The 27,324-nt window shown below is 41.6% G+C and overlaps 1 protein-coding gene and 1 long non-coding RNA gene across 9 annotated transcripts in view; one reads left to right on the top strand and one right to left on the bottom strand.

Annotated features, from left to right (window-relative positions):
* Positions 1-27,324, top strand: part of LOC110497688 (neuronal PAS domain-containing protein 3) — a 371,078-nt gene that overhangs the window by 4,246 nt on the left and 339,508 nt on the right. The window lies entirely within an intron of this gene.
* The window catches only part of LOC149975193 (uncharacterized), a 356,113-nt gene that overhangs the window by 192,006 nt on the left and 136,783 nt on the right, over positions 1-27,324 (bottom strand). The gene's annotated exons all lie outside the window — the stretch shown is intronic.

Below are 27,324 nucleotides of genomic sequence, written 5' to 3'. Positions count from 1 at the left end.
CTCAGTCAGTCTGAAGCTTATGTGAGAGCGAAATTAGCATACACCAGCAACCAGCTGTTGAGGAACTTTAAATGTAGCACATGGATTACTCTGTGTTGTCAGATCAGAAATCACCCTCTGGTAATGGTTCTAGTAGACTTGTAGTTAAGGACAACACACACTGTGGCTGCGACAGTCAAATTGTATTATAGCTAATTTGCATGTTTTTAAAAACAAGCAGGTGATTAGATTGAAATGAAAAATGGTATGTTACTATCTGTAGTTTAAAGTGGCTCTTGAAGGCAGCAATGAGTTGTATTTTCACAAATAATATAAACATTAATTATGATATAGCCCCCCCACCACCACTACATGAACAAGTTAGAAATAAGCTTTAGGATCAGAGTTTATTACAAACACTGACAATTTCATAGCAGACAGTTTTAATCCATTCAGAAAGTATTCATCGCCCTGACTTATTCTACATTTTGTTGTGTTACGGTCTGAATATAAAATGGATAAAAAAATATTTAAAAATCACCCATCTACACACAATATCCCGTTAAGGACAAAGTGAAAACATGCATTTATAAATTTAAGCAAATTTATTGAAAATGAAATACTGAAATATCTCATTTACATAAGTATTCACACCGCTGAGTCAATACATGTTAGAATCACCTGTATTCAGCGATTACAGCTGTGAGTCTTTCTAGGTAAGTCTCTAAGAGCTTTGCACACCTGGGTTGTACAATATTTGCACATTATTCTTTTAAAAATTCTTGAAGTTCTATCAAGTTGGTTGTTGATCATTGTTAGACAGCCATTTTCAAGTCTTGCCATAGATTTTCAAGACGATTTAAGTCAAAACTGTAACTAGGCCTCTCAGGAACATTCAACGTCGTCTTGGTTAGCAACCCCAGTGTATATTTGGCCTTGTGTTTTAGGTTATTGTCCTGCTGAAAAGGGAATTTGTCTCCCAGTGTATGTTGGAAAGCAGATTAAACCAGGTTCTCCTCTGGAATTTTGCCTGTGCTTAGCTATATTCTGTTTCTTTTCATCCTAAAAAACTCCCTAGTCCTTGCCAATGACAAGCTACCCATAACATGATCCAGCCACCACCATGCTTGAAAATATGATGAGTGGTAGTCAGTGATACATAACACTTTGTATTCCGGATTTAAAGTTAATTTCTTAGCTAAATGTTTAAATGTTTTTCACTTTAGTGCCTTATTGCAAACAGGATGCATGTTTTGAAATATTGTTATTATTTACAGTCTTCCATCTTTTCACTGTCATTTAGGTTAGTACTGTGGAGTAACTACAATGTTGTTGATCCATCCTCAGTTTTTTCCTATCACAGACATTTCAGCTTTTCCTTTGTAATTAAAATGACTTTTTTTGGTACATTATTTCACTTTGACATCATGGGGTATTGTGTGTAGGCCAGTGACACAAAATCTAAATTGTATCAACTTTAAATTCAGGCTGTAACACAACAAAATGTGGAAAAAGTAAAGGGGTGTGAATACTTTCTGCAGGTGCTTGTGTGTTATTGAATACACTGCAAGTGCTTTTATTGAACTGAACCAAGGGGTTACAATGTATCAATGTTTGCCGGGGTGTAACTTGTTAGGACACATTGTATCTAACACATGATTGTGCTGCATTTTAACGATACATTGCTGTAAATTCTTCTCTCAAGAACTATAAGCTTAAGCAGGTACATTTAATGGGTATGTGAGGAAAAGCAAATATAGCGAAAACTTGAGATGGCCCATTATTGTCAATAGGCCTACTTGCTATTGTGAATTACTATTATTCTATACACATATTGTTAATAACCCTAATTAAACATTTACTATCTTCCTGGTCTGAGTGCACCCTGCTATTTCACTAATTCACCATTTCATTCAGTACATTTACAATTGCAGCAGCAGCATCCAGCCAGCAGCAGCAGGGAATGTTTATGCTAAGTCAGTCTCTAGTAATCTCTCTGGCAGGAGCATATTTGTGTGCCATTCTGGGCTATATCTGAGAGATAGGAATCTTGAAGATGGAATTAATTTTGAGGGGGGAAACTTCATAGCCTGTGCATGAGTGCTTTCTTTATCACCTGTCTCCTATTGCCAGTCTGCAGAGGTAAATCAGACTCTGATCTGTTATTCTGCTCCACTTGAGAGTTGAACTTAATAACACTTGGGTCTGAGAATTCTGATGAAGGACTAGGTGAATATATTTAATTTAATGCCCCTCTTAATAGCATCCTTATGTTTGCCAGAGTGGAGGGGGGGCTGTTTATAGTTGTTGCTGTCCTCAAGGTGGTGTAATCTGACTAATGCCATCCTGACTAGGGCAAACAACTCTGCTGGCTGGATTAAGTGTTAAAATTTAAAGAGAGAGAGAGAGAGAGAGAGAGAGAGAGAGAGAGAAACGGTGTTGGCTTGAGTTCACACAACAGAGTAACTAACCGCAAAGTTGGCATTCTTTCACAAACCATTTCCCTCCCTTTGGGCAAACAAAAGTGCTAAATTGTCCTATTTCCTATTCTGTTCACTTCAGAAGATTTATAAAACATAATTAAGAATGAGTATAACTATGATTGCTATAGTCTGGAGAATGGAGAGGGGAGCAATGTGATGGTGTAGTTGCTGTAGGCAAAGCATTCGGCAATGTTTAGTTGAAAATGATGCCACATTTTACTTTTATTTTGATGGAATAACAGAGGGAGCCAAGCATTTTTTTTTGCTAGTGGTCTCAAATATTAAAGCATTGCATTATTTTACCCTCTGCCTTTCAATGTCAAAATATGTCAATATTTGTAAGAACACACAAAGAAATGAAATTGTTGCAGTACATAATTATTGTTTACAATGATAGAGGTAGGCCTTACTGTAATTTTCACTTGTCATACACGACTTGAACCAGGCAGCAATGTACATATAGGTTTATTGTAAAACATGTTTCTACTCGTCTTTTAAACCATTTTCATGTCAACTGAAATAGTAGAAACATGTTAGATGAAATTGCCTTTTTTTTGTGTGAGGGAGAGCGTTGAACCAAAGCAAATGTTCAAGGAAACAGTCATGCCAGAAATGAACACTAATGCGTTATTATCAGAAAACAATGTTTGTTATGGACCTTATTCAAAATATATCCCTTTCACATCACAGCCACAGCCCTCCTTATTGGTTGTTTTCATAACGATGGCGATGGTGCACTAGATTGGGTGTGTTGCTGTAAAACCATGGTACAGAGAACACACTATCCAATCCTATCGATTGAATATTGAATAGTTAGAGAACAGAGGTGTATAACTCTGTTTATTTATCACAATTAGGATTGATTTCTGCTTTCTGGTGTGTGTCTCTCTTTCTGGCTGCACACATATGGTCCCCGGCACTGTTGATTACCGTTGTTCTCCCTCTTTCCTCTGTGTGTGTGTGTGTAACTGCATGGTTACTGTGAAGGTCAGAGTAGAGAGCGAGAGATGCGTAAAGAAGATGCATCCTGGGTAAAAAGGTGTAATGGTGCAGCCAACGGGTTGGAGCTGCTGCATTAAAGCACAGCAAGGCTTGTCTTACAGAGAGACGTGTGTTTTATTACTCACGTCATGACGCCGCTCACCACACACTACTTGATCGTACGTTTTTGCTGTTGTGTAGTTTCCAGGCGTGGCTGGTTGACTGACTGGCTGGCATTTGTATCATCTTTAGACTGTGTCATGTGTACTTTAAGTGGTAGTGGTGGGCTCATAGAAAAACACCTGTTATAGTGACCATGAGCCAGCAGGCCAAATTTCACATATTTGTCCACTTTGGGGTGGCAAAGTCTAATGATGATTTTCATTAAGGTTTATGTCTGTGGGTTATATTTTGGTATGATACCCACGTATCAGAGGTAGCTAAATGTGGTTAGCACTGCATTATATGTTATGATCCCTGTGCGGTTAGTTCGGCCAACAGGATTGAGGTTATGACATTTAGTTTTGTATTATAAGGGAGCAATCTTCTCAAACTTAGGCAATTTGGTATGTTATTAACTTCATAATATAACACATATTAAGGTATGAAACAATTGGAATGATAATTACATCTCTTGGGGCACACCTTGGGGGGGTCAAAGGTCATACATGTATGCATTTTGGGTTATATCGAGCCAGAACGGACATTATTATTGTGATGTGCTCTGTTATCACATGGTACCCTAGATGACAACTGCACCAAATTTCACACAGAACAAGGTTAACCATTGGGAAAGTTATTTTATTTCAGCGAAATTCAGTCACCATAGATTTAGTCTATATTCAGTCCCAGCAGCCTATTTTCAAGATGGCCGCCATTGATTTAGATGGGGAGGAACTGCATTTATTGAGCATGGCCATAACTGAATAAACCATTGGTGTAATAACACCAATAATGGCTTAAATTGTGTGTTACAATCAGTAAAATCCAAAATGATGGCCCAGGTATGTCAGTTATATTTATTTAGGTAAATATTAGCAGAATAGGTCTGCTGATGGGGAAGCTTCTATGCATAGTCACTTTAATAACTCTACCTCCATGTATATATTACCTCAACTAACCGGTGCCCCCACACATTGACTTTGTACCAGTACCCCCCTGTATGTAGTGTTGCTATTGTTATTTTACTGCAGCTCTTTAATTACTTGTTACTTTTATTTCTTATTCTTATCTGTATTTTTTTTAAACTGCATTGTTGGTTAGGTGCTCGTAAGTAAGCTGTAATACCTGTTGTATTCGGTGCATGTGACTAATACAATTTGATTTGATTTGATTTAAAAAAGATATTCAAAAAAAGAAGTCAGAATTGCAGATTTCTTTTTGTCATTTCAAAAATGTTCCATTGAAGCGCTTAGAAAATATTTCAGAAGCATTCACTGATGTCTATTGATTAAAACATTTTCCTTGGGTGGAATTGTAATCATTTTCAAAATGTCATAATTCATAAACATATCTTTTTTTAAACAGCCTGAAAATCTGGTGTTTCTATGTCAAGCGGTTTTTGTCTTCTGTGATGTATACAAAATGTAATATTGGGATGCAGACTCAAAATGTAATACATTTCAACTCTATATCTGACATGGTACAGGTGTCTTCTCTTTTTAAGCCCAGAACCATGTGTAAGGAGGTGCATACTTGGGTTTTAAAGTAGATTTGTTTAAGACTACCAAGAAACAATCTGTGTGACCCTGATTTAGCACACTGCAGTAAAAGTTTAAATAATAAATAATATGCAATATGATTCTATAAATTGTGTTAACATCAAGAAATGTGACGTGAAATCTGCCTAGTACATTGCACCCTATATAAAATCCCATAGGAATGCATTACATCCAGCAGAGGTACAGGTAACCCATTTTTGCAAAATTCCTTCATATTGAGTGTCCCAAATTTTACATAAAGCTAGTAAAAGTCTAAACAATGATGCATAGGTACTGCTGATTTAACTATAGGGTACACATTTTCCAATATGGCTGCCAACCAGCTCCATTGGTTTTAATTGGATTGGTCTGACATTGCCACAAATCTTCCAATAAAATGTGGAATATGCCTAATGATAATACAAAAATTACTATAGTTATGCAGATAACACAACTAATTTAGCCAGGTTTGCAAAATATATAGTCTTTGTAAAATATTAGCAAAACATTTTTGTTGTTGTTGCCTAAAACACTATTTATATATCTGTTTTTGATCGGTATTTGCATCCCTAATTTCTCTATTTTATTTTCAAACATTATATAATAATGATATACAAGATTATGCCATATTGTTAAATATACAATCTGTGCATTGAATCCTGTCAAATACACTGCATTCCAACCTAACATTATAACAAACCACCTAATGATGAAGGCATCAACTTACAAAGCTGGTGAAGTATTAAAGCCTTAGGTTTACAGTCTTTATATATGGTGCACAGTTACACTATTTGTATATTGTAGTATAGGGCCTACTGAAAAATGTATTGGTTAGTGGCTGTTGAGGGTTGTCGAGGGCACCAGCATTAATCCAGTTGCTACAAGGCTAGATTTTTTCTAATTATCAATTGCAGAATTTTTATTACATTTGCCAACCATTCACTGAACTTATAGTTCAGTGAATGGTTGGCAAATGTACAAAAGGAGGTAACATACAGTATTTCATTAAATAACTTAGAAGGTTGAAGGTTAGAGTGCACTTTTAAGATCATGATGACAGGTACAGAAGAGCTTTTAATCACCTTTGTGATTAAAAGAGATCATTTGTCTTGACCTAAATCTTTGTGCTAACTTGCTGGGACAACTCAACAAATGACAGAGAACACCTTTCATCTTAGCATGCTGAGTATTGCTAAACAGCAGACTATTATAGGTGACAAATATAAAACCAATACGTTACAAGATTCGATCTCTTGGACTTGTATTATTTCCCAGTATGACCAATTTCCCTAAAACAAATACAGGTAACTGCCAAACTGAAGGAAACACCAACACAAAGTGTCTTAATAAGGTGCTGAGGCACCACGAGCCAGAACAGATTCAATGCATCTTGGCATAGATTCTACAAGTGTCTGGAACTCGATTGGAGGGAACCGACACCATTCTTTCACGAGGAATTCCATCATTCAGTTGATGGTGGTTTAAAACGCTCGGGCGCCGCTCCAGAATCTCCCGTAAGTGTTCATTTGGGTTGAGATCTGGTGACTGAGATGGCCATGGCAGATGGTTTACATCGTTTTCATGCTCATCAAACCATTCAGTGACCACTGGTGCCTGTGCATTAGGGCATTGTCATCCTATGCAGGCATAGCCATGGTAGCCAAAATAAAGTGGACACATTTTCCCACTGGCCCATTAGACTATTAAGCACTATTCTCTCTGCTTATCTATGCTTAATACTATAACACCCATATGAATGAACTCAGTGATATTTATCCAACATAGCTATTCTTATACACATACAGTAAGTAGTTCGCTAATATAGCTCATGCCCTGTTATTGCCCCCTGAAAATTCCATGACAAGGCACAGGCAGGCACACAGAAATTGTGTTGTGTATTTTAAGAGAATGGCTGTGCAATATCCACTCTCTCCCACCTCACTTCCCTATACTGGAGGGGATGCAATCACTACAGGTCTGCTGACAGGGCAGCTTTTTCAGGTGCCTGTCCTTGAGCACAGTTCAATTACCAAGTACGATTGTTTAAATACAAGGTCTCTCTCGCTCTCTCTCTCTCTTTCTTTCTCTCTCTCTCTCTCTCTCTCTCTCTCTCTCTCTCTCTCTCTCTCTCTCTCTCTCTCTCTCTCTCTCTCTCTCTCCCTCTCTCTCGTCCTTTATCTATTTGTAAGAGCATGACTGTTCTGTTCTCCCTGCTGGTTTCCTTTGGGAAATAACCATTCTCTGTATTCATCACAATCACTGAGCAGCGGCTTGACTTACAATACTTAATGCCTTTGTTTGCGCACCAAAGTCACGACTTTAAATAGTCACAGGTGACAAGGGAATTGCGAACAGAGCACAGGCACAGCGCACGTCTATCTTTTAATGTCCGTCCGCAGCAGAGAAGAGACCTGCGTTTAGTGTCTTTTCTTCCAGACAGATGTTGAGCATGCTGATTCCCATCTGCTGTTTTAGTTCAGGTGCTCTGCTCTCTGCCAACGCGCCCTCTCACAATCTACCACTGTGTACCTACACACCTAACCTGCATCTCGCCGGACTGTAGTCGTGCCTTTTGCGTCCCTTTGATATTTTAAGTAGAAATCGTGCACCTGTTATATTCAATAAAGTGCCCTTTAATATAGACCACATGTTGAATTCAATAAATCCAATAAAAATAAATAAATATAAATATAATAAAATATATATGAATAAAGAATTTGCTGAACTGGTAATATGTAGCATTTTGACATGTCTCTCTGTGTACCCTCGGTGACTTACAGGATGATTTGAACCCACTTAACCCCAAAAAGTTTTCACCATAATTGTAAAGCTAAGTTATTTTGTTGCTTTGACAAAGTCATTTCTAAACATGATTATTTATTTCATGTGATAAGTGATAAGGTCATGTGATAAGGTCAACCCTGTTTATGGCTAATTTAAGATAAAATCGTCAACACTGTTGACGCAAAAGGAAAAACAAATAATGAATTGCTAGCACTTATTTGGGTTTATACATGTTGTTTTAGCTCTTCTGGTGTTATTTATAAAGTTGAACATGTTCTCTTTATGACAGAATGTTAAAATGAGGTGAAATCAAAGTTCTTTTCACCAAGTTCGACATCTCAAAAAGCACCGAATTGGTGGAACGGACCAGTAGTCTACAACTGGGCAAATCTATTTCAAATTTTCCTCGGTCGGCAGTCTGCTACTGCAGCTTCTACTTCTTTCGCTCTGTCTTCATGTTCCTCTTTCCTTCTCTTCAACTGGGCCAGATTTGTAACTGACGCCTTGAATAATACGTCTCCATGCCATAACGTTGACCTGGTGGAGTAACTTACAGATATTAAGCCCCAATCATTTTCTCCTCTGATTGTCCCCGGCTCCTTGGCTCTGACCACAGGCACCTGCAGGGCCCTCCTATATGATCAAGGGACTCTCTGTGAAATTGCGATTGATTATTCAGTTTAGTGCGAGAGCAGGAGGTAAAAACCCAACCAGATTAACTGCCCTAGCTCGGTCTGCTGGTACAATTCCAACAGCATGTTACAGACTTAGACCTGGAATAAATGGATTCCAACATGAAAATGCCGGGCAGCCTACTACCTTACAACACCTGTCTTGTCATTCTCTTAACTGAATGGCATCCTGGCTTCTGAAGTAGCAGTAACGTGTTTCATGTTACAGACCTGGAGTAAATAGATTCCCACTATGTGGAAACGCCAGGCAGCCTATCCAACCTGTCTGTCCATCGGTCCATTTGTCTGTCTGTCTGAGTTATATCTGTCACTCTTTTAACTGAATGCCATACGTGCTACGTGCTTGTAGCAGTAACCCCTGGCCAACCTCACTCACAAAGGAGCTGTGGCTCTGTAGATATTCCTAGTAAAGCATTCCTTAAGGATGTTGTTATAGAGAGAAGGCCCCGTGCTGGGCTTTACTTGGTGACATTTTGAAGTGGGAGTCCCCCGCTGATTGGAGTGCAATCTTGTTTAAAGGAATGTCATTTGAATCCAGGGTTCCAACACATACACAGTTCCACACAGAACACTACACGTGCACATGCTCTCAACTCTAAAGCCACAAAGAACTGATATGAAAACTAATTAAATATGACCAATAGTTGGATAAGATAAGATAATGACACCTACATTTTTTGCAGTCCTTGGAGTCCCTCTGCACCCAGCTCTGCAGATCCTTTTACTCAGAAGCTTTCCAATTCCCAGGATTACAACAAATGGCTGCCTCAGACGAGAGGCCATGTCAGTGGCAGATCTACCCGATCCAGTCACAAACTGAAACTTCCCCCCTACTCGGATTGACAGATACCACAACCGCCCTATGCCTTACTTTGTGAGACTGCTTAATGCTGCTTAACTGTAGTATTGTATACAACATCTCATATTTATGTATTTATTTGCTTACTTGCGTAGGCCTATGTATGCTGCAATTCAGCTTTTAGCTGAAAAATGTTTACAATTCAAAAGAAACCTTAAATATAATTGAATCACACTTTAAGATATACATTGAACATGTTTAAGCCTACACGGACAGAATTAAGGCACATATTTAGAACGTGGCCTTCAGTGCCACGCCAATTTGCTTTAATGCCCGATGCTACTGTTCATGGTTGTTGTGGGTGGACAATTTACACTGATTGTTTTCCATGTCATTTCAGCAAGTCATGACACCCACCATCTCAAATTGTTCTGAAATCGTTGAACAATGAAATTTAATTTTAATTTATAGGATGAATCTCATTTTCAATAATTATAGTACCTTACAACTTTTTACTAACAATGAGTAAGTCCAAAGAAGTGGTCAAAAGCCATCCACGGACCGCCCACTCCCCATGCCAATCCCACCCCAACAATGAGTATACAGTATCAGTTCTCTATGTTTGACATGTAGAATGGAGCTGCGGCTTTGAGTATTGTTTCTTCACCCTATGTAATGTCTTCTTAATGATTTTGGGGATTATTTTTTTTCCCGTTCAGAAATGTATTAACATTGTCACGCTTCACATGCAAATCATCTAAAAGTAACATAATTGAGTTACACAATACATTTTTAGATACTTTTAGATGATTTGGACATGAAGGGTGAAAATGCTCATGTAGGTAGGTACCTACATGTAGGTACCATTGACTTGCATTGGATTTGTGAAACAAATGCATTTGAAATAGGGGGTAGGTAAATAAAAAACAAAGCATGGGTTGCTGTCATACCAGAGGGGTATCCTACGAAGCAAGCTCTACTCAGGGTTTCTAAAGCTAACTAGCTTCAGTTAGCTTCACATTCCAGCTCAGGCTTCGTCCGTACTACGATGGTGGATATTGCTCGTCCACATGCCACTAACTCTAGCAGGCTTGTAACTGTACATTCTTGTTGCACATAGCTAGTCAAACGCCAAACTCTTCATTGAGACAACGCTGAAACATCGATCAATGGGCGAGTCAGTCCCACATTTTCATTGCTGCCAAAATCAAAATGAATGACATTTAGAAGTGAGGTCTTTATTTTATTACTTATCATTAATGCAGACTTTGATGTGCTTTGGTGTGATTATCGATGCACAACCACAAGCACCCTTTTCCCACTCCTATCGAGTCATACCAAAGTGTTACTGTACATGAAGTTTAAAATGCATTCTGTCATTACTAAATGTGTAATGTGATATATTTTAACATGACTATTTTTTAACACACAAACATTTGATTAATAAAATATTTGATCAGTTCTCCTCAAATGAAGGGGATGATGATGTAATCTTTGCAAGAGGGAAGAAATCTGATTTAATTTGTCCTCAACTCAGTCATATCACTCAGGGTAAGTGGATTTGGCCGTGAGTTAGCCTGCCCTGGAGCAGGTTAGTTCTGAAGGATTCATAGAAATTTACCTGGCTAAAGGTGAGCCACTTTCGTGTGTCGGGTTATCCGGAGTTGAACTCAGAGTTGACCAAAGTTATCAGAAAGCACAGCTCCACGGATAAATTATTAAACTGTATTAGTGATTTAAATACTTTGATGGCTCACAACTTCCTCCAGCTAAATCAAGACAAGACCGAGGTACTTATTGTTGGAGCCAAAGTACAGAGGGAGAATCTGGCCTCACAAAAACAAAAATCTGGCCTCACAAAAACACCAGGTACATTTATTTTGTTATTTTAGTTTCTGAACTAATCAGAAACTATATTTATTTCAATATATATATATTTTTGACAAGCATTTCGCTACACCCGCAATAACATCTGCTTAACACATATACAGTGGGAAGAACAAGTATTTGATACACTGCCGATTTTGCAGGTTTTCCTACTTACAAAGCATGTAGAGTTCTGTAATTTTATCATAGGTACACTTCAACTGTGAGAGACTGAATCTAAAACAAAAATCCAGGAAATCACATTGTATGATTTTTAAGTAATTAATTTGCATTTTATTGCATGACATAAGTATTTGATACATCAGAAAAGCAGAACTTAATATTTGGTGAAGAAACCTTTTTTTGCAATTACAGAGATCATACGTTTCCTGTAGTTCTTGACCAGGTTTGCACACACTGCAGCAGGGATTTTGGCCCACTCCTCCATACAAACCTTCTCCAGATCCTTAAGGTTTCGGGTCTGTCGCTGGGCAATACGGACTTTCAGCTCCCTCCAAAGATTTTCTATTGGGTTCAGGTCTGGAGACTGGCTAGGCCACTCCAGGTCCTTGAGATGCTTCTTACGGAGCCACTCCTTAGTTGCCCTGGCTGTGTGTTTCGGGTCGTTGTCATGCTGGAAGACCCAGCCACGACCCATCTCCAATGCTCTTACTGGGGGAAGGAGGTTGTTGGCCAAGATCTTGCGATACATGGCCCCATCCATCCTCCCCTCAATACGGTGCAGTCGTCCTGTCCCCTTTGCAGAAAAGCATCCCCAAAGAATGATGATTCCACCTCCATGCTTCACGGTTGGGATGGTGTTCTTGGGGTTGTGCTCATCCTTCTTCTTCCTCCAAACACGGCGAGTGGAGTTTAGACCAAAAATATGTATTTTTGTCTCATCAGACCATATGACCTTCTCCCATTCCTCCTCTGGATCATCCAGATGGTCATTGGCAAACTTCAGACGCGCCTGGACATGCACTGGCTTGAGCAGGGAGACCTTGCGTGCTCTGCAGGATTTTAATCCATGACGGTGTAGTGTGTTACTAATGGTTTTCTTTGAGACTGTGGTCCCAGCTCTCTTCAGGTCATTGACCAGGTCCTGCTGTGTAGTTCTGGGCCGATCTCTCACCTTCCTCATGATCATTGATGCCCCACGAAGTGAGATCTTGCATGGAGCCCCAGACCGAGGGTGATTGACCGTCATCTTGAACTTCTTCCATTTTCTAATAATTGCGCCAACAGTTGTTGCCTTCTCACCAAGCTGCTTGCCTATTGTCCTGGAACCCATCCCAGCCTTGTGCAGGTCTACAATTTTATATCTGATGCCCTTATACAGCCCTCTGGTCTTGGCCATTGTAGAGAGGTTGGAGTCTGTTTGATTGAGTGTGTGGACAGGTGTCTTTTATACAGGTAACGAGTTCAAACAGGTGCCGTTAATACAGGTAATGAGTGGAGAACAGGAGGGCTTCTTAACGAAAAACTAACATGTCTGTGAGAGGCGGAATTCTTACTGGTTGGTAGGTGATCAAATACTTATGTCATGCAATAAAATGCAAATTAATTACTTTAAAATCATACAATGTGATTTTCTGGATTTTTGTTTTAGATTCTGTCTCTCACAGTTGAACTGTACCTATGATAACAATTACAGACCTCTACATGCTTTGTAAGTAGGAAAACCTGCAAAATCGGAGGTGTATCAAATACTTGTTCTCCCCACTGTATGTGACAAATAACATTTGATTTGATTTTGTTTGGATTTCACAGTACAGCATAGTAGAGAACAGTAGAGTAAAGTACAGTACAGCACAGGACTGTACTCTACTCTAGTGTGCTCCACTATACAGTACTGAATTCTACTCTACTATAGGCCTACTACTATACTCTACTTTTCATCACATTACTTTACTGTAATGTACTGTTCTGTACTCTACTGTGCTTCACTGTACTGTACTGTGATGTCCAAACTTGGGAAACATAGACGTCTATGATTGGTTCAGATTTGGTCTGGTCACCAATCATGGATGTCTATATTAGGGCCAAAACAAGGCCAGGGCGGACTGACCAAATTTCAACTACTTTTCCACATCCATGGACCTCCAGTGTCGGTCAGTGCTCAGTGGGTGCGGATGCTGGTTACTGTAAATGGAAAGAGAAGGGGTAGGTGTCAGTAAGAGCCAGGAGAGGAAACATTAACCGGAGAGAGAGAGAAAAGAGGGAGAGAGAGGCAGAGAGAGAGAGAGGGAGGGGTTGTCCAGACTGTTTTCACACACTTGCTTGTGAAACACACAAAACTAAATACAGTTGAAGTCAGATGTTTACTTACACTTAGGTTGGAGTCATTAAAACTCGTTTTTCAACCACTCCACAAATTTATTGGTAACAAACTATAGTTTTGGCAAGTCGGTTAGGACATCTACTTTGTGCATGACACAAGTAATTTTTCCAACGATTGTTTACAGACAGATTTATTTAACTTATAATTCACTGTATCACAATTCCAGTGTGTCAGAAGTTTACATACACTAAGTTGACTGTGCCTTTAAACAGCTTGGAAAATTCCAGAAAATTACGTCATGGCTTTAGAAGCTTCTGATAGGCTAATTGACATCATTTGAGTCAATTAGAGGTGTACCTGTGGCTGTATTTCAAGGCCTACCTTCAAACTCAGTGTCCCTTTGCTTGACATCATGGGGAAATCAAAAGAAATCAGCCAAGACCTCAGAAAAAAAATGTAAACCTCCACAAGTCTGGTTCATCCTTGGGAGCAATTACCAAACTCCTGAAGGTACCACGTTCGTCTGTAAAAACAATTGTAGCAAAGTATAAACACCATGGGACCCCGCAGCCGTCATACCGCTCAGGAAGGAGACGCGTTCTGTCTCCTAGAGATGAATGTACTTTGGTGTGTTAAGTGCAAGTCAATCCCAGAACAACAGCAAAGGACCTTGTGAAGATGCTGGAGGAAACAGGTACAAAAGTATCTATATCCACAGTGAAATGAGTCCTATATCGACATAACCTGAAAGGCCTCTCAGCAAGGAAGAAGCTACTCCTCCAAAACGACCATTAAAAAAGCCAGACTACGGTTTGTAACTGCACATGGGGACAAAGACTGTACTTTTTGGAGAAATGTCCTCTGGTCTGATTAAATAAAAATAGAACTGTTTGGCCATAATGACCATCGTTATATTTGGAGGGAAAAGGGGAGGCTTGCATGCCGAAGAACACCTTCCCAACCGTGAAGCACGGGGGTGGCAGCATCATGTTGTGGGAGTGCTTTGCTGCAGGAGGGATTGGTGCACTTCACAAAATAGATGAGGGAGGAAGATTATGTGGATATATTGAAGCAACATCTCTAGACATCAGTCAGGAAGTTAAAGCTTGGTCGCAAATGGGTCTTCCAAATGGACAATGACCCCAAGCATACTTACAAAGTTGTGGCAAAATGGCTTAAGGACAACAAAGTCGAGGTTTTGGTGTGGCCATCACAAAGCCCTCACCTCAATCCTATAGAACATTTGTGGGCAGCACTGAAAAAGCGTGTGCGAGCAAGTAGGCCTACAAACCTGACTCAGTTACAGCAGCTCTGTCAGGAGGAATGGGCCAAAATTCACCCAACGTATGTGGGAAGCTTGTGGAAGGCTACCCGAATCATTTGACCCAAGTTCAACAATTTAAAGGCAATGCTACCCAATACTAATCGAGTGTATGTAAACTCTGTGGCATTGTGTTGTGTGACAAAACTGCACATTTTAGAGTGGCCTTTTCATTTCCCCAGCACAAGGTGCACCTATGTAATGATCATGCTGTTTAATCATCTTCTTCAAATGCCAATCCTGTAAGGTGGATGGATTATCTTGGCAAAGGAGATGCTTACTAACAAGGATGTAAACAAATTTGTGCACAAAATCTGAGAGAAATGTTTTTGTATGGAACATTTCTGGGATCTTTTATTTTAGCTCATGAAACAGGAGACCAACACATGTAGCGTTTAAATATTTGTTCAGTATTGTTGGCAGAGGTCTTAACTTCAACATTAATGTGATTTGATGTATTTCTAATGCCTTTTAAAACTTTTTCTGGTCGATGTTTTCTAAGACCCCTTTTCATCTGTGTGATCAGAAATCAAAGCCATTACTTATGCCTAAGGACTCTTAGCTTTTATTTGACCTTCAGTTTGATATGGTCCTATAAAGGTCACGTTGGTGCTCATGGGTCCTTTTACATGACCATATGTAACGGTGATGCTTTGGTGAACCACACTAACATTACGAGTAGTGGAAACTTACCTGAGACCAGAACAATTGCCTATAGGCTTTAGTTCAGCAGGCTAACAAAGTCTTATTATGGCACTTAATTCTAAAAGATGAACGTTGCAAATGCTGTTGTTTTTCTCAGTAGCGGCTAGTAAAACTAAAGTACGCCCGACGAGAGAAGTAGGGTCTAAAAACTTTCAATTAAAAAGACACGTTTTTAACTCAGAGTCCACTTTAAATAGTTGGAGTTTTTGCTAGGTCACTTTGTTTTATCAGACTTGATTTCATGGCTGTGCAATTCCCCTCTACTCACTTTTAACTCCTTTCTATCGTATTGTAGCCCTGATTATGTCCCAAAATGGCACCCTATTCCCTATACAGTGCACTACGTTTGACCAGAGCCTATGTAGTACCCTACACAGGGAATAGGGTGCCATTTGGGACGCAGAACCCTGTCTGTGTTTGAAAGTGTAGGTCAATAAGGATGGGTACATTCAGAATTTCATGATCTGTGTAGTGGAACAAATTAAAAGCAAAGCCTGTATCAATCACTGTGAAGGGAGGGTTAATTGTTCGCTGCTTCACAAGGCGCCGGACAGATAAAACCAGTAATGAAATACTTACGGCTCTGATGTGGCAACACTTGAGGATGGAATGATAGAAAACAAAGAGGAAATGTTTTCCGATTAGAAAGATAAGCTGCTGCAGTGAAGAGAAGGACACTAGCTAAATGTTTATCATCTTTGATGCCCGTTATAAAAGAGAGAGACCGTTGTCCTTGTTACATTTTTAAAGTGGTGTGTACTAGGGTATTGTTACCAGGGTCCAGTTTTTCACAACTTTTAAGGAATGATCCGGATTCTGTAATCCTCTTTTTTTTTGCTGTCAAGGATCAGACCGATATGGCTGTTTTTTTTTGCCGTTTTTTTTCTCGAAAATGATCTGATCAGCTCATTCTGATCCAGACACCACAATGTCAAGATCACAGAATCTGGATTGTCAATGCTTTGAACAGGCCTACACCTTGCCATCTACTGGACAGGTTGTGGAACTACTTCTACACTGTCATAGGGAAACAGAGATGAGTAAACTACATGATTAAAGGTACCATGATAAAAAATAATAGAGTAAGTAGATGTAAGTAGATGCATTTATCTGACCCTTCTCACTATAACAACTGACCACTATATTTTGGTAAATTTAACATAATGAACCTTTGGTTTTGAGATGTAAGAAAAAATGGAAACTTCCTCACCTTAGTTACATTGCCATTTGTTGGTTGTAGTGCCTTTCACCCTTCTAAATCCACCCTGAATCCACCCTTCCAGTGGGGTAAAGATAATCCTGATTTTCAGCATCAAAACTATCCTAATCACTACCTTTGAGTTTTGAAAAACGCAAAAAACAGCATACCATCCTGATTAAAGGTCAGATTGGATTACCAAATCCGATACCCTATCCGGACGACCAGAATCTCATTTTTCAGTTTAGAAAAATCCAATTTTAACATTTAATCCTATCTGAAATCCGATCAGATAATTTCTGAAAAACTTGGCCCTGGGCTATAGGATCATTGTGTCCTATTTAATCTCATAGTGATAGAGCTTGGACAACGTTTTATCAAACAACCACAATCTGCAAACTGTATTAAATGGAAACACGGCACAACGTAACAATATATAGATGCCTCCCCTTAGGTTACCTCTCCTGCCCTATGTGGATGAAGAACCATTGTTACCTTTGAGTTTAGTAGACGAATTAAAGCAAAAAATCCATTAATTTTTAGAAAAGCTTATATTGGCTGGTCATGTGAATTTGCATATTTATCTTGGGCTTAGCTCTCCACTCGTTAAAGAATAAATGCTGAAAGCGTAAATTGCAAAGTTTTCAAAATAAAGTGTAATCACATACACGCACATACACACACACACACACAAACAAACAAACAAACACAAACACTCACGCGCGAGCGCACGCACGCACACTCCCATATATATGGCTATATGTAGTATTTAGTTAATTGAAGTCTGATGCCCATGACAGCTATCACAACACAGTGGGTAATTCTGAAAATTAATGAGAATGATAATGCTTAAAAGACTGTTCCAGAGTTTGCCCAAACTCATTAACTAAATCTCTCATTTAAATACATCCTAAAGACTTTCAAATAGAAAAAAAAGACCATTATTGCCATATAAGCATTAACCTGATCTGAAAATGCTGAGGTGTAGAATTTGATGGAAGAGTGAAAGTCTGTCAGGCAGTATTCAACCCTGGAATCCCTTCCTAAATAGTGTTTCTCTGCGTTAATACCTACAGATATACACTGTGGAATGGGGAAAACAACGTATTACCATTTTCTCAGGAGAAGGAGCCTGGAGCACTGACCGTGAACACATTTTGGGAATTTAGAGATCTGTTATTTGAGAGCTTCAATTAGTGTTCCTTAATGGGGCGATCCGGGATTAGAAAAACAACAAATCCCTGATTGCCCCTTTAATGCGGAATTACCAACGGGGAAATCGGAAGCTGAGTTTGACCACTCCATGCTGACTGCCTAAGTGCCATTCAGCTACATCATAGAGCTACAGCAGGGGTGGGCGACACAAAAAACCTGAACTCGTCATGAGGGCTGCAGTGTCTCGTGAGTCTGCATACCCACATCCCTACCCACACATGCAGTCAGAGCCCTAGACTTTTTAAAAAAAAGTTACATTTCCTACACTTCGACACTATGATTCCTAGGAAGTTTAGATAGCTGGCCGGTAGACTAATTTACCAATCTAAAAAATGAGTGACTGTCAGTGACTGACATAACAAGAGAAAAACTGATGATCCACAACCAAATTTCGAAATTGCACCTTGTGTATTCCACTATTCTAACTCTCAACAGTAAGTTGAGACCCCAACTGAGTTCCTAAAATATATATATTTATATATATATACAGTATATATTATAATTTTTTGCGGGTGGAGGGGAAATTGATCCGGGCATACAAAATGGAGAGCTTGCCTGTGCTACAGTAATGTCACAATTAATGTTGTGTTGCTTAAGTACAGTACAGTGCTGTCGGGGTGCTTAGCACTGAGGGTCATACACAGCGCTGTCGTCCTGTTATGCAGATAATGTTTTGAAGTGCTGTTGTCGTCGTTATCTTTTGTGAAGCATTTCACAGCCTCATAGAGACACAGATAACACATTCATCTACTGCTCCTTATCACCATCTTGTGACTTTGCCAATTAGATTTGAACATATCATAGCTTACCCCCCTCCTTCCTTCCCTTCTTTACAAACCAGCTGCAATTAGTGTGTACACGCTGGATTGACACAGCTCAGTAGGAGTGAATTGGAAGTGTTGAATTTTGTAATGAAACTTTGGTTTGGCTGTTAAGTACTATGAAAGGGATTGAATCGTGACATAAGGGTTGCATCATGGGTTCTTGCCAGAGAACGTGTAAGCTCCTATATTAACTATCATAGCAAAAAGGTCACACTTTACATGACGTTTCTCTTATACCTATGTAACAACACTGTAATGACACTAGTAACAACATGTTACATAGGATTAACTAGTAACTACATAGTAGTAGTGTTTACTTTGTAATCACACATAACAAGGCATGATAATGTTGAGCATCATCAGTATAGTGTTGCAGATACTGACCTACAATGATTTGTCCTTCATATTCTGAGCCTATTTTGATGTACATAGTGATTTGTTGTGATTTCCTCTCAATGTCATGAGTTTCGATTCGCTAGCCCTTTTTCACAGTCCATTGACCGTTCCGGCATCTAGCTCTCAGCTGTCTTCAGAACAGCACATGTAAAATGCCTTCGCTCTCTCAAGACTACATTCATAAGGTACCTGGAAGGACGTGCTGGTCATGGCCATTCTATTGATCATGGAGAGGATATTCTACAGTAAAAAAGCATCAGTCTATTGGCCGAGGGGAGATTCCACAGCAATACGGTGTCAGTCTATTGTCCAAGAGGTGATTCCTTAGCAATGTATCAGTCTATTGGGCTGTTTAGCCGGGGTGGCATGGTGTACTGTACTCTACTGTAGGCCTAGGTCTTGGCAGCATGTGTACAGCTGTCAGAGCCTCTGAACTAAACCCCATATACAGTTGAAGTCTGAAGTTTACATACACCTGAGCCAAATACATTTAAAATCAGTTTTTCACAATTCCTGACATTTAATCCTCGTAAAAATTCCCTGTCTTAGGTCAGTTAGGATCACCACTTTATTTTAAGAATGTGGAATGTCAGAATAATAGTAGAGTGAATTATTTCAGAAGTTTACATACACTCAAGGTCAGAAGTTTACATACACTCAATTAGTATTCGGTAGCATTGCCTTTAAATTGTTGAACTTGGGTCAAACATTTCGGGTAGCCTTCCACAAGCTTCCTACATAAGTTGGGGGAATTTTGGCCCAATCCTCCTGACAGAACTGGTGTAACTGAGTCAGGTTTGTAGGCCTCCTTGCTCGCACACGCTTTTTCAGTTCTGCCCACAAGTTTTCTATAGGATTGAGGTCAGGGCTTTGTGACGGCAACTCCAATACCTTGACTTTGTTGTCCTTAAGCCATTTTGCCACAACTTTGGAAGTATGCTTGGGGTCATTGTCCATTTGGAAGACCGATTTGTGACCAATCTTTAACTTCCTGACTGATGTCTTGAGATGTTGCTTCAAAATATCCACGTAATTTTCCCCCCTCATGATGCCATCTATTTTGTGAAGTGCACCAATCCCTCCTGCAGCAAAGCACCCCCACAACATGATGCTGCCAACGCCTTGCTTCACGGTTGGGATGGTGTTCTTCGGCTTGCAAGCCTCCTCCTTTTTCCTCCAAACATAATGATGGTCATTATGGCCAAACAGTTTTTTTGTTTCATCAGACCAGAGGACATTACTCCAAAGATACATTTGTCCCCATGTGCAGTTGCAAACTGTAGTCTGGCTTCTTTATGGCGGTTTTGGAGCAGTGGCTTCTTCCTTGCTGAGCGGCCTTTCAGGTTATGTCGATATTGGACTCGTTTTACTGTGGATATAGAATCTTTTGTACCGGTTTCCTCCAGCATCTTCACAGGGTCCTTTGCTGTTGTTCTGGGATTGATTTGCACTTTTCTCACCAAAGTACGTTCATCTCTAGGAGACAGAACGCATCTCCTTCCTGAGCAGTATGATGGCTGCGTGGTCCCATGGTGTTTGTACTTGCATACTATTGTTTGTACAGATGAACGTAGTACCTTCAGCTATTTGGAAATTGCTCCCAAGGATAAACCAGACTTGTCGAGGTCTCCAATTCTTTTTCTGAGGTCTTGGCTGATTTCTTTTGATTTTTCCACGATGTCAAGCAAAGAGGCACTGAGTTTGAAGGTAGGCCTTGAAATACATCCACAGATACACCTCCAATTGACTCAAATGATGTCAATTAGCCTATCAGAAGCTTCTAAAGCCTTGACATAATTTTCTCTAATTTTCCAAGCTGTTTAAAGGCACAGTCAACTTAGTGTATGTAAACTTCTGACACACTGGAATTGTAACACAGTGAATTATAAGTGTTAAAAGAATTATAAGAATTATAATAATCTGTCTGTAAACAATTGTTGGGAAAATGATTTATGTCATGCACAAAGTAGATGTCCTAACCAACTTATATAATTGGCACCCATTCAACATCACCCACTCCCAGCTTGAAGTGGTTTGGGTCAGAATTACAGGGCTTTCGGAAAGTATTCAGACCCCAAGACTTTTTACACATTTTGTTACTTTACAGCCTGATTCTATTTTTTTCTTTTTTAATCATCCTCAGCAATCTACACACACAACCCCATAATGACAAAGCGAAAACAGGTTTTTAGATTTTTTTTGCAAATGTTTAAAAAACAAAATAGAAATACCTTATTTAAGTTCAGCCCCTTTGCTATGAGACTCGAAATTGAGCTTAGGTGCATCTTGTTTCCATTGATCATCCTTGAGATGTTTTTACAACTTGATTGGAGTCCAGCTGTTGTAATTCAATTGATTGGACATGATTTGGAAAGCACACACCTGTCTATATCAAGTCTAACAGTTGACAGTGCATGTCAAAGCAAAAACCCAAGCCATGAGGTCGAAGGAATTGTCCGTAGAGCTCCAAGACAGAATTGTGTCGAGGCACAGATCTGGGGAAGGGTACCAAAACATTTCTGCCACAATGAAGGTCCCCAAGAACACAGTGGCCTCCATCATTCTTAAATGTTACATGGAAGAAGTTTGGAACCAGCAGGACTCTTCCTAGAGCTGGCCGCCCAGCCAAACTGAGCAATCGGGGGAGAAGGGCTTTGGTCAGGGAGGTGACAAAGAACCTGATGGTCACTCTGACAGAGCTCTGGTTTCCTCTGTGGAGATGGGAGAACCTTCCAGAAGGACAACCATCTCTGCAGCACTCCACCAATCTGGCCTTTATGGTGGAGTGGCCAGACGGAAGCCACTCCTCAGTGAAAGGCACATTACAGGCCGCTTGGACTTTGCCAAAAGGCACCTAAAGACTCTCAGACCTTGAGAAACAAGAGTCTCTGGTCTGATGAAACCAAGATTGAACTCTTTGGCCTGAATGCCAAGCATCACGTCTGGAGTAAACCTGGCACCATCCCTACGGTGAAGCGTGGTGGTGGTGGTGTCAGGATCAAGAAAAATAATAATGGAGCAAAGTACAGACAGATCCTTGTTGAAAACCTGCTCCAGAGCCCTCAGGACCTCAGACTGGGGCGGTTCATCTTCCAACAGGACGGCCCTAAGCACACAGCCAAGACAATGCTGGAATGGCTTCGGGACAAGTTTATGAATGTCCTTGATTGGCCCAGCGAGAGCCTGGACTTGAACCCGATCGAACATCTCTGGAGAGACCTGAAAATAGCTGTGTAGCAACGCTCCCCATTCAACCTGACAGAGCTTGAGAGGATCTGTAGAGAGGAATGGGAGAAACTCTCCAAATACAGGTGTGCCAAGCTTGTAGCATCATGCCCAAGAAGACTTGACGCTGTAATCGCTGCTTCAACAATGTACTGAGTATTGGGTCTGAATACTTATGTCAATGTGGTATTTCATTTTTTTAGCAAACAATTCTAAAAACTTGTTTTTGCGTTGTGATTATGGGGTATTGTGTGTAGATTGATGAGGGAAAAAAACAATGTAATACATTTAAGAATAAGGTTGTAACGTAACAAAATGTGTGGAAAGTCAAGGGGTCTGAATTCCTTCCGAAGGCACTGTACATCTCCATTTACAGGTCGTTAATGCAGGTTCAAGAAATCTATGTGGAACTAAATGATGGCCGACCATTTAAAACAGACAGAAGAATGATGTGTCGAATAGGAAGAAGTGAGTCAGAAAGAATTGTCTTTAACTTTTGTTCATGACAGACTTGAGTCAAAGGAGAGCACAAATATAGTTACTGCACTTCAGGTAGCATCTGATATTTTGGATTTTTAAAAATAAATTCATATATGGATTTTCAACTTACGTAACGATCGGTTTCAAAATGAGTGACTTGTGTATTAACTGCATGTCTTTACATCAAGAAATCCACATGACTTGTCACCCAGACCGATATACCTATAAAAAGGCCCAAATAGAAGGACTATATGTCAAGGAAAATCCCCAGCAGTTGTTGAGCTGAGCTTCTCTCGTTGCTCCTCCTCAACGAGGAAAGGGTTAACCCAGTGGGGGTGGGAGTTGTGTGTCAATATTTGGACAGTTACTGTGTAGCACAGCAGATGAGCAGAGCATCTGCTTTGTGAGACAGGAGGGAGGGATAGAGGGGGACTGGGCTGGCATGGCACACAGGCAGGCAGGCAGCAGAATGCACCAGCTCTCATTGGCCAAGACACATTCCACACAGTCAGGATTCAGGAAGTGTTACTACTCCACTCCACTGATACACACCATCCCAATATTCATCATAAATATTTAAGTAATATCATAACCCCTAACCATGCCCCATTCATTATGCTAGCTAGAGAGAGAGACAGAGAGAGGAAAACATTTTGCTTTCTTCCCCCCTCCACCTCTCCTCTCACTCCACTCCCACCACCCTCGTCTTCTTGAAGCCTTGTAAATTATTTTTCACGCCGCAAAATGTCAGTGTGTTTATTTTCCCATGAACTGCATCATTAGATATAACAAGAATAATCTTAAAAATCTCACTTCAGCAATATATAATCTGGCGCCTCACTTCAAAGCCAAGCCTGTTTACCATATCAAGGCGATGCTGTCACAAGATATTTCTCCTTGCTTGTTTACTGTAAAAATGGGCAAAATTGTTTGGAATTTGAAACAGAGAACATTTTTGTTAAGTTGTGACGCTCATTAAAGTGGAAACTCTCCCCCCTTTTGGCCCTCATTCTCTCTCTTTGCTGGTAATGATCTGTTGAGACCATTTTCTGAACACTTAGAGCATTTTGTATTCCTGCAGTCTTGTCTCTAAGGCTAAGTACGCCTTTGATTTAACCTGCTCCTTTGCTACATGTGATGTTCCTCTCCCCTCATTAAGCACAAGTCTCTCTCTGCCTATCTCTCACTCGACATTCAACAAACTCAGAAGAAACACATTCTCAAATCAGATCAAAATGCATTTGTCACATGGGCAGAATACAAATGCTTACTTATAAGCCCTTAACCAACAATGCAGGATCCTTTTGGTCCTAGACTTTGTTCCGGTACCGCTTGCTGTGCGGTAGCAGAGAGAACAGTCTATGACTTGGGTGGCTGGAGTCTTTGACAATTTTTAGGGCCTTTCTCTGACAACGCCCGGTATAGAGGTCCTGGATGGCAGGAAGCTTGGCCTCAGGGATGTACTGGGCCGTACGCACTACCCTCTGTAGCGCCTTGCGGTCGGATGCCGAGCAGTTGCTGTCAATTGTGCAGCTGTCAAACTTTTTGAAGATCTGGGAACCCATGCCAAATCTTCTGAGGGGAAATAGGCGTTGTCGTGCCCTCTTCACGACTGTCTTTGTGTGTTTGGGCCATGATAGTTAGTGATTTGTTTTCCTGTAGTCCACGATCAGCTCCTTTGTCTTGCTCATGTTGAGGGAGAGGTTGTTGTCCTGGCACCACACTGCCAGGTCTCTGACCTTCTCCCTATAGGCTGTCTCATTGGTGTCAGTGGTCAGGCCTACCACCGCTGTGTCGTCTGCAAACTTAATGATGTTGTTGGAGTCGTGCGTGGCCATACAGTCGTGTGTGAACAGGGAGTACTGGAGGGGACTGAGCACACACCCCTGAGGGGCCCCGGTGTTGAGGATCAGCATGGTAGATGTGTTGTTGCCTACCCTTCCCACCTGGGGGCAGCCCATCAGGAAGTCCAGGATCCAGTTGCAGAGGGAGGTGTTAAGTCCCATGGTCCTTTGCTTAGTGATGTGCTTTAAGGGCACTATGGTGTTGAACGCTGAGCTGTAGTCAATGAGCAGCATTCTCACATAGGTGTTCCTTTTGTCCAGGTGGAAAAGGCAGTGTGGAGTGCAATATAGATTGCTATAGTAAACTGCTACAGCAGTTGTATTATCAAAGTATTCTTTTTCATTCTGGGAGTATTACGGCCTACCTTAACGATACTATACATCTCCAGCTGCAACACAACTACTGCTGTGTTGAAAGTATCCAATACGGTATGTATTGTATAGCACAGTATATCACTGCCAGGGTGAATTAAGAGTTCCGGGCATGGCAATAGCAGACATTTCGTTTGTATTCCAGGATATGGCAGTAATGGACCAAGGGCCTATGTCTGGACAGTCTTATTACGGCTGGTCTTCCCTGTGCTATGCCTGCATACAGGATGTCAGAGAAGGCTGGTGAGGGGAGGACGACTCATAGCAATGGCTGGATGGAATGGTTTCAAACACATGGAAACCGTGTTCCATTTATCCTGTTCCAACCATCAATATGAGCCCTTTCTCCAATTTAAAGTGCCACCAGCCACCACTGCACTGCATCCACCCCTGTAGGTTCCCGTTGCCTGCTTCCTTCTGCCTGCTGCCTGGGTCCAGGAGCCTGGACAGACAAGACACGCCACCTATGATGATGAATGGAGCACCTTGTCAGTTAAAATGAGAATTCTAAGCTGTGCGATAGCTTTATATTAATGGCTGTTTTATGGATTGGAGCAAGTTGTCTGAGCAAGATGAATGTGCATGGTCCGTCGGGAGATACAGGATGAAATGGCTGAGCCTCCTCTTCTCCTCCACCACCGACCACACTCCTCTACCGTCCTCCTGGGTACCAGGCAGCCAGGGGTGTGGCTTAGAATTCTCCTCCACCACCGACCACACTCCTCTACCGTCCTCCTGGGTACCAGGCAGCCAGGGGTGTGGCTTCTCTTTCTCCTCCACCACCGACCACACTCCTCTACCGTCCTCCTGGGTACCAGGCAGCCAGGGGTGTGGCTTCTCTTTCTCCTCCACCACCGACCACACTCCTCTACCGTCCTCCTGGGTACCAGGCAGCCGGGGTGTGGCTTCTCTTTCTCCTCCACCACCGACCACATTCCTCTACCGTCCTCCTGGGTACCAGGCAGCCAGGGGTGTGGCTACTCTTTCTCCTCCACCACCGACCACACTCCTCTACCGTCCTCCTGGGTACCAGGCAGCCAGGGGTGTGGCTTCTCTTTCTCCTCCACCACCGACCACACTCCTCTACCGTCCTCCTGGGTACCAGGCAGCCAGGGGTGTGGCTTCTCTTTCTCCTCCACCACCGACCACACTCCTCTACCGTCCTCCTGGGTACCAGGCAGCCAGGGGTGTGGCTTCTCTTTCTCCTCCACCACCGACCACACTCCTCTACCGTCCTCCTGGGTACCAGGCAGCCAGGGGTGTGGCTTCTCTTTCTCCTCCACCACCGACCACACTCCTCTACCGTCCTCCTGGGTACCAGGCAGCCAGGGGTGTGGCTTCTCTTTCTCCTCCACCACCGACCACACTCCTCTACCGTCCTCCTGGGTACCAGGCAGCCAGGGGTGTGGCTTCTCTTTCTCCTCCACCACCGACCACACTCCTCTACCGTCCTCCTGGGTACCAGGCAGCCAGGGGTGTGGCTTCTCTTTCTCCTCCACCACCGACCACACTCCTCTACCGTCCTCCTGGGTACCAGGCAGCCAGGGGTGTGGCTTCTCTTTCTCCTCCACCACCGACCACACTCCTCTACCGTCCTCCTGGGTACCAGGCAGCCAGGGGTGTGGCTTCTCTTTCTCCTCCACCACCGACCACACTCCTCTACCGTCCTCCTGGGTACCAGGCAGCCAGGGGTGTGGCTTCTCTTTCTCCTCCACCACCGACCACACTCCTCTACCGTCCTCCTGGGTACCAGGCAGCCAGGGGTGTGGCTTCTCTTTCTCCAGACGGACGCATGTTTTCCCAGGTACCATTGTGCTGCTGGCTGCTGCTGCTATCGTGTCTCGTCCTTCTCCGTGTGTGCATTCCATCAGTCTTGTGTGTCTGTCTCAGTGCACGGCCTGTCTCTGTCTCTCCCCTGTCTCCCCAGATCTGGCTTAATGCTCTGTGTTGTTCTGTCAGACAGAGAGAGAGCGAGAGAGAGAGAGAGAGAGAGAGAGAGAGAGAGAGAGAGAGAGAGAGAGAGAGAGAGAGAGCCTTGCTCCTGACAGGCAGACAGCACAGCCTGAGCCTCACTCTCAAAGGGTGATCTGATCTGTTCAGGCACATTAATTCACCACACATCAACTCACTCCCATGTTCACAGGCAGGCATGGCAGGCAGACAGCAGGCAAATCAA

Source organism: Oncorhynchus mykiss, chromosome 19, assembly GCF_057628025.1.
Source record: "Oncorhynchus mykiss isolate SJ-2025 chromosome 19, ASM5762802v1, whole genome shotgun sequence".
NCBI classification, from domain to species: Eukaryota; Metazoa; Chordata; class Actinopteri; order Salmoniformes; family Salmonidae; genus Oncorhynchus; species Oncorhynchus mykiss.
This window is presented reverse-complemented; position numbering and strand designations above follow the sequence as displayed.